We start from the raw sequence: 9,006 nt of genomic DNA on the forward strand, positions 1-9,006 counted from the left end.
ACTTGTTTCGGTATAAGAGGATCCAACTATAATCTGTTTATCCTTGTGGTAGATTGGATTGATTGGTTGTGTAGATCGGCATAAATACAATTCTTTGTGATTAAAAGTATTGATTGCAAAATCTTAACAATTACTTCGGTAGTTGAACATAAGATAGATCTAAAAACCTGACGAAGGAGTTTATTTGAGATAAACAGAAGAGCCTTTGTCTAACTCACATCACTTGGTTGAAGAGAGTTGATACCAAACAAATTTGTTGTTCCTTTACTGTTTGGAATACGAACCAAAGTATGGAGCCTTCTCTCAAGGAGTTATACTTCCTAAAATGCCTAAGTTCTGTAGTAAATGCAAAATTATGGGTCATTTTTTATCAGAATGCAAATTTAGTCAACATCAGCAAGAAGATATACTAAACAAGATAATGCCAAGCCTAAAGTTGCAGAAAACAAAGTACAGGAGAGTAATCGATAAACTCCAAAGAAAATGGTGCCTTTTGATATATGTCAAACCCCAACATCTTCAGTAAATAAAGAAATTATTGGAGTGTTTATGGATGAAAACTATTTCAGCTGGTTTTGGTAAATTTGGGTGTGTGTGGATGAAAAACGAATCTAAACCCTAAAAAAAATGCACTGCACGGGAGTGCTTTTGATTCGAGAGATCAATCTATACAATTCTGGCCTAAACCAAGAAATGGTTGTTCCGGACTTGCTTCGGTCACAAAGTGAAGGAGATGGGGTTGATTTTAGGGAGGGAAGCGAAGAAGGTGTTGAGGTTGTGAAGGTGTTGGCTGTTTATGACTTGTATCAGAATGTTGAACTAGATTGCACAATGAAAGCTATCAGTTCTGGGTGTTTCTGAATACTGAATACAACACTTGGTTTCTCTGTGTTTTTCTGTGTATTCGTGTTGTTTGGAAATAAGCAAAGGACCTATTTATACAAGTCATTGAGCGCAAACCCTCATCTCGTAGAAAGTGGAGGAAGTGGAGTGATGGAGTAGTGGGGTCGTGTAGAAGTGGTGATTGTTACACGATCACGTCTTTTCCCATTTCTTCCATCACCGCTAACTTTCCATGCCTCCTGACACGTTCTTGTAATGGCGCGTTGCACGCTGCACGCTGTAAACCGCCAGACCCATACCCAAGTAAGTATCCCCCAGTTTGTGACATGCTTGATGTCTCGAATGAGTGGATCGTAGAACCCACTGCAGGAAATAGCATATGATGCTAAGTTACTTAAAGAATTTATATTCATGCAATATCGTGCATGTTTGATGCATGTAATGCATCGCAAACAATCAACATGTATGAAGCATCGATGTTTTAAAGCTTGACCGAATAAGTTGCGGATCAAGCGTCTTAAAATAGCATCACGTCCAACCATCTTCGAGTGATTGTTTGGAGGCTGCATAGGAAACCCTGCTTTGGTCGATCACTCCCTGTGGAAGAGTGACGGACGGTGATCATCGGGATACTTTATTGGTCGTCTAGCTTTTAACCTAGGTTGTCCGACCAAGCTAGCAAAGCTGGACGGACGAGATGGTTTATGACGCTCATTTGCGACCGTTAATGGAATTTTAGGATTTTTAAGAGGTGCGCAAGCATCACTCTTTTACTTGAACGAATTCACGAATGGACACCATTTTTGGTGGGACCGACCGGGCATGCATGTAGACGGCTTGCCGGTGTACATGTCCATACCGCTTTGTCTCACGAAGGTGCGATCTAGGCCACTCAATTTCATCGTAAAAGGTGAGGGGTCGTGATCGGTTTGCGGCAGGAATCCATTGCCGCAAAGGATTTGGAATCCGCGTGACATGCCTTCTTTGGACGTGTGTTTCGAGGTTACCGAGTCCTAGCTTGCCTAGGCCGACCAGTCACACGCACAGGTGGGTCCACGGTGATCATGTTGACGCTCTCGGAACCTCTTAAGTTTATATCTACACCCTCCATCCAGGATTGCGAAGATGGATGGTCATGATTGAACTACGAAAGTTATGCAATGCCGCAAAACCTAATTAGGGTTTTGAAGCAGTCATGCATACATGACTTTGGCAAATCGGTTTGGCAACTCATGCTTCCCCTTTGGAGAAACCGACCATGTGGGGCCCACGTTGGGCTGGCGGTGAACATATGTGCACCTCCCTGATGGTCCTAGGCGCGATCTAAGACATCCAAACATGCTGACTAAGTTGGATGGTTGAGATCAGTTTAAGACGCTAGTGGGATTTCCGCGACCCTTTAAGTATCACTTCATCCACACTTCGAGCAAGCGTTCAATGCTCCAGGGCTTTGTCGTGAGAAAACCGATCGGGCAGGGATAGAGTGGGCCCGCAAATGTACGTGTTGGCGCCTCCTCCATCTTTCATGGTGCGATCTAAGTCGTCCAATCAGGCTAGTGAAGTTGGACCGTCACGGTCGTTTTGAGACTGTCTTAAGCAGTCTTGCTCGTTCGAGCTTCTTCCAAAGAAGCGCGACCACCCTACTTTAGGGCTGGCGTTTTGGCACACTGGGAAGCAAAGTGTAATGTTCGACCAGCTAGGGCATAAATAGGCCGGTTTGTGGTCATCACGGTGATATCCTTCTCCTGTTAGGGTTCGTCTAGGCTAGTTAAATTATGCGGCCCACTTGCATGGTCGTGATCGTTTCTGAGACTAATATGGATAGTCCAGATTTTTCCTTAAGGAAATTAAATGCGTTCGAACGAGCTGAAAGTGCATCGACTCGAAATTCTCTTTGTCAGAGATTAGCATGTACGCGTATTTCGTGCATGTCTCAAAAATTGGCACTTGGAGATTCATGTTACTCTGTAGAGTGTGAACACTCAGTCGTCATTTCATGCTAATAATGAGAGTTCGGCGAGGAACAACATAGGAAATACTAGGCAAATCATGCATTAATAAATAATGCTATAAATTCACATAATATTTGGGATTGTTGCTACATACACCATTCTAGGTGAATTTTGTGTATTTATCGAATTGCTTCAATTAAATAAAGCGAGAGGTTTCCTGCGCTCATCGCTTATCAAATGGATTTATCCTTTGCAGGATGTCAGCATATTACTTTGGTTTTACAATTTTAGCCATGAACTAAAATCCACCATCAACATTAAGTCCCCTGCCTAGCACATAATGGTTGCATTATTGTGGGGTAGGCATGATATGGTGACAAATAAAGATAAAACTTATGAGACAAAGTTAGATGTTACAAGGAGAGATGGGTCGTCCTGTCCTTGGAACATGTCACGTTCAAGAGGCGTCCAGGTAAGCGTTCCCCTAGCATGATGTCGGTTTATGTCATAATCCTCGACTCTGATATGGACGAGCCCTATCATGAGGAATATCCTTAAAAGTCTGCTGAAGCAATTTCTGAAAAAGATGATGAAGCAGCTCCCAAAGAGAACAATGACGCAGCTTCTTGAAAGCGTGTTGAAGCGGCTTCTGAAGCGAGCGTCGAGGCGGGTCCCGGAAAGAGTGTTGAAGCAGCTTATAAAGCGAATGTCAAGTCAGCTCCTGGAGAAAGCGTTGAATCAGCTTCTGGATCGAACGTCGAAGCGGGTCCCGGAGAGAGTGTTGAAGCGCCTTCTTCCTGAGAGAGCGTTGAAGTGGCTTCTTCAGGATAAAGCGTTGAAACAGCTTCTGAAGCGAATGTCAAGGAGGCTCCTGGAGAGAGCGTTGAAGCGGCTTCTTCTTCAGTTTGACTTCCCCTTTCAAATTACATGCTTCTTGATTGACCATCTCTCTTATGTTGAAGAAGTCCTTGACTGACGGCGCAGGAATTTCATGCTGAGCCTCAGTCCCCAAGCGTGATTTATATGGTTCTATCTTGTATGGTCGGTGGGTTTACCATAATACAGATATCGCCATCTCATCTCCGTGACTCTATTACTTCTCCATGGGTAAATAAAATATGCATAAGTTCGGATTACCTCTGTCCGTAGTGGTTGTTGCTATGGTGAAGCTCGGGATTGGCAGTCTTCATATAGTGGTAGAGCTTGTCTCGTTATTAGAGGGAAAAGCTAATGATGGAACCGATAGATTTCTTGATGTTGCCTCATGGAATGAAAAATAGGGAGACATTCCCCTGCCCACGAGTATCTACTGAGCTTTCAACTTTATAGACGTTGCCACGCTGGGTTCATGAGGCTGTCTTTACGTCTGCATTGCGTTCCAGGAACATCACTGGTCTTTGACAATACGTCTACTCTCTTGAGTATATCCTCGTATTTGGACATCTTGGAATCATAATGATATCGTGCTTGCATCTAGATTCACCATCTTTGAGATGGGCAGTGCTAAGAAGTCCCCAGTCACACTCCTTTGCCATTATCATCTTTGGATCGTGTCTTTGAGGAGTAAGGAAGTTCCTTCATGCGAATGACTTAACTAATAGGTTCTGCAAATATGATGGAGCTCTATTCATGGAGAATCTGTATGTACCTCTTAAGTCCCAGATGCAATCTCCTTTGGTAACACAACTACTTCTTCTTCGGGAGACGAAATTCTGAAAGCGTCTCTCATTGATGTTTCTGCCGTCGATACAGATATGGAATATCTTGGACGTTGTTTCATCATTGTGGAAGTCGTGCATGTGGTACTGGAGTTGGAGTTGGCGATTTTGGACGCGCAGGATGTTGTATCTCGGTGGTTTTCCTCTTGCTGCTTCAGCGAAACTGCTTACAGAAGGCTGAAGGTTGTATTGCATGTTGGTGAGATGTATGCTTCCACGAACATCATGAGAATCTTCATTACTGGCAGGCTTGTTATTTCTAGCAGGGAAGGTGTTGTCTCCACGGAGCGTTTAGCAGCTTCACGGAGTTCAGAGGATGTCTGAAAGCGCAGGTTCTTCGACAAAGCACGATAGACAGGTATCATCCTATTGATGCACAATTACACCACTTGTTGTTCAGTCAAATTTGGATCGTGACCCTCCAGTGCCCGGGACCTCTTGACATAATCATTTGGATGTTCGTTGTTTCGCTGAAACATTCCTCTTAAGTCTGACAGAGTGATTCGCCCAAGCTGCGGATTCTTTCTCGACATGATGATGCAAACATCGTTATCTTCTTGAGGCTGCTCCCTTGAGGTGTAGGCTCCAGTAGATCTGAAGACGTCTCGGGCTCGCTCTCGTCTGGGATGACATAATAGGCGAACCCTTTATGATGATTTGGAGATGACAATATTCGTTGAATCTTCCGAAACGCTTCCTGTTGTAGTGCGGTCCAGACGAAACTTGCTCCTTTCTTCAGCAAGGGGGTGAATGAAGCAACAAGCTGGGCTAAACCAGGTATAAAACTGTAGTTCACCTTGCCCATGAAGATTTTTATTTGACTACCATATCATCCACGTAGTCTTCAACTTGCTTATGCATCATGTCGTGGAAGATTGCTGTCATAGCGCGTTGATACGTTCAACGGCATTAACCAAATGACATTACAGTATAATAAAAATTTCTGAGAGGAGTTCGAAAAGCTGTCTTACTCGCGTCATGCTCATACATCCTTATCTTATTGTAGCCGCTATATCCATCCATGAAGGAGAACACGCCGTGTCCGCTGGTGGCATCTACTAACATGTCGATGTTAGGTAGAGGAAAATAATTTTTGGTGCAGCATCTGTTAAAGTCTCTGAAATCTACGCAACACCTGATCTGTCCATTTTTCATTTTTACCGGAACCACATTAGCCAACGTGGTTGTATGATGAATGGGTTCGATGAAGCCAGCAGCTAGCAACTTCTGAATCTCGGTCTTGATTTTCTCTTCTTCCTCGTGTCTGAACCGCCTCAGAGACTGTTTAACCGGCTTGGATCCAGGTATGACATGTAGATGATGAGTGACCAATTTTTCATCTAAACCTGGCATTTCATCATACGTCCAAGTGAATACGTCCTGGTACTATTTGAGAAGTTCTACGAGCTTCGTGCATTCATCCGTACACAAGGTTGAGCTGATGGAGATAAGCCTAGGAGATTCCTCGTTCCCGATGTTAACGATTTCGATCTCATCAGTTGTGGAGTTGGTGCCATCTTGCAGCTGTTGTGGAGCATCTAGCACTTCTTCTTGTGGCTCGTCGTTGTTGTAGCATTCCGTTGTGCGGAGAGACTGGGTAACAGTCTCCCCTGCTAATTGCTAACAGCGGGTACACGGTTTTCCCTTTCTAATCACGACTCGTCACAAAAGTTCGCTCCCTCTTAGTGTGAGCATGGGTCGTGGCTTAAGATGATGAATAAGAATTGGTACACCTTGTCATCAAAGATGCATCATGGCTCTTAGCCTTTAATGATGCAAGTCGGTCCTCTTCCGGGATTGACGCCCACGTGGGGAGTGGGGTGCAATGAACCTTGTATGATTCTCCCCCGCAGAGCTTCTCTTGGTTCAAAAAATTCCGTACAACTTGGTACGTAAGAAGACAATGATGCAAGAATACGAACGACTTATTTATTTAGCATAGTCTTCAAGCATTGGTGATACGTCGAGGGGGCGATCCTATTGTCATGAAGCCATGGTCTCCCCAGTATCATATGGTAGTCCGGCTCTTTTTCTATGACTTCGAATTTCACCTTTGATTGGACGGGCCCTACAAATAAATTCAGATTGACATACCCGTATGTGTTGGTTTGGTTTCCTTCAAAGTCTTTCATCGTGGTAGGCTATCGCACGATCTTGGTTGGGCAAACCTTGGCTGTCCTACGTGTCTTGAGAGTAATCACATTCGAAGACGCTCCCGTGTCGATGAGGGCCCTCTTGAACTATGAATCCTTGATGCGTGCAGTAACGTGTAGGGGCCGGTTGTGACCTTCTTCCACCATCATGTCTTCTTCTGTAAATGTAACATTATTCACAGACATCTCTAGTGTTTTTGAGGCTTCTGGACGCAAAGGAGTCAATGCACGTCCAGGGTTATCTGGTTGATTGCAGCAAATGTCTCCGTCCGCTGATTCTTCGAGAGGTGTAAAAGTTCGCATAAGCTTTCCACTAGAGAAACTGCTTCCTGATCCACCGGCCCCTGGTTCATAGTGAAACTATTGACTTGAGGAGGATCGTTGCGAGGATCAGTCCCCAGTGTAGAATTCTTTGTGGAAGGACCTCTCATATCTGATGTCATCTTGATGAGGAGATCGAGTATGTTGTTTATCGCTTCTTTGATCAGGTCCATGTTCTTCGTGTGAATCTACTGAACCCGTACTAACTCGATCAATATTGGGATTCTTGCGGTTACACCATCAGATACACCGTTGGAAAGATGGGTATCTCCATTGGAGGAACTTCGATCGGGATTTGAAGTTGTTGGGGCGGTCCTAAGACCAACCATTTTGAAATCAACCAAATGGGATTGGGTATTAAATAAATTGACTTCACAACTGAGAGATTAATATCCCACTGTGGTCGCCAATTGTTTATGGGTGAAAACTGTTTCTGCTGGTTTTGGTAAATTTGGGTGTGTGTGCATGAGAAACGAATCTAAACCCTAAACAAATGCACTGCACGGGAGTGCTTTTTATTCGAGAGATTAATCTATACAATTATGGCCTAAACCAAGAAATGGCCATTCAAGACTTGCTTCGGTCACAAAGTGAAGGAGATGGGGTTGATCTTAGGGAGGGAAGCGAAGAAGGTGTTGAGGTTGTGAAGGTGTTGGCTATTTATAACTTGTATCAGAATGTTGAACTGGCTTGCACAATGAAAGCTATCAGTTCTGAGTGTTTCTGAATACTGAATACACCACTTGGTTTCTTTGTGTTTTTTCGTGTATTCGTGTTGTTTGGAAATAGGCAAAGGACCTATTTATACAAGTCATTGAGCGCAAACCCTCATCTCGTAGGAATTGGAGGAAGTAGAGTGATGGAGTAGTGGGGTCGTGTAGAAGTGGTGATTGTTACACGATCACGTCTTTGCCCATTTCTTCCATCACCGCTAACCGTCCATGCCTCCTGACACGTTCTTGTAATGGCGCGTTGCACGCTGCACGCTGTAAACCGCCAGACCAATACCCCAGTAAGTATCCCCCAGTTTGTGACATGCTTGATGTCTCGAATGAGTGGATCATGGGACCCACTGCAGGAAATAACATACGATGCTAAGTGTTGATGGTGGATTTTAGTTCAGGTCTAAAATTGTAAAACCAAATTTATGCGCTGACATCATGTAAAGGATAAAGCCACTGATAAGTGATGAATACTTCTCCACTTTACTAATTCATCTAAAATGAAGCATGTAGCAATAATCCCATATACCTTGTGAATTTATAACATTATTAATGTATGACCAGCCTTGTATTTCCTGTACTGCTCCACTCTTATCATTGGTGTGGCATGACGACTGAGTGTTTCTCTCAGCAGAGCAACACGAATCTCCAAGCATTAATAATGAAGCATGTACGAAATACCCGTACAGGATATAACTCTCGGAGTGTTATACTATCCCGATTGAGCATCTGGACTATGCATATCAGTCTCAGAAACGATCACGACCATCCAACTTCACCAGCATGATTTGATGGCACGGATCGAATCCATAACCCTCAAGCAGGTATTGGAGTATTCACCACCGTCCCAATGCGTACCCGCATAGTCGGCCTCCCCAAAAGGGTAGCATGGCTTGTCAATTCGTCCAGCCAAAGCAGCGTGGACGAAAAACCCTAAATTAGGGTTTGCAGCACATTACATGTGTCGCAAATCAGTCTTAACCATCCATGTTCGCAGGCAAAGATGGAGGGTGTAGATGTAGATTCAAAGGGCCCAAAGCATGTCAACACAAACACCATGGGCCCGCCTACATACATGACCGATCCGTCAGGACCAAACATGGATGGCCGTCCCAATTCGTGCGCCCAAACATGGCATGACGCACGGCTGGCAAAACCCTAATTAGGGTTTTCAATCACGAGCGTCCATTTTCACCTGATCGAACGAAGGGCCTAGGAGTCGATTAAGCAGGTCCAGTGAGTATCAACAAGAGCACTGTGGGCCCATATATCTCCACACCCGATCGGCCAAGGCATA

Source organism: Papaver somniferum, chromosome 10, assembly GCF_003573695.1.
Source record: "Papaver somniferum cultivar HN1 chromosome 10, ASM357369v1, whole genome shotgun sequence".
NCBI classification, from domain to species: domain Eukaryota; kingdom Viridiplantae; phylum Streptophyta; class Magnoliopsida; order Ranunculales; family Papaveraceae; genus Papaver; species Papaver somniferum.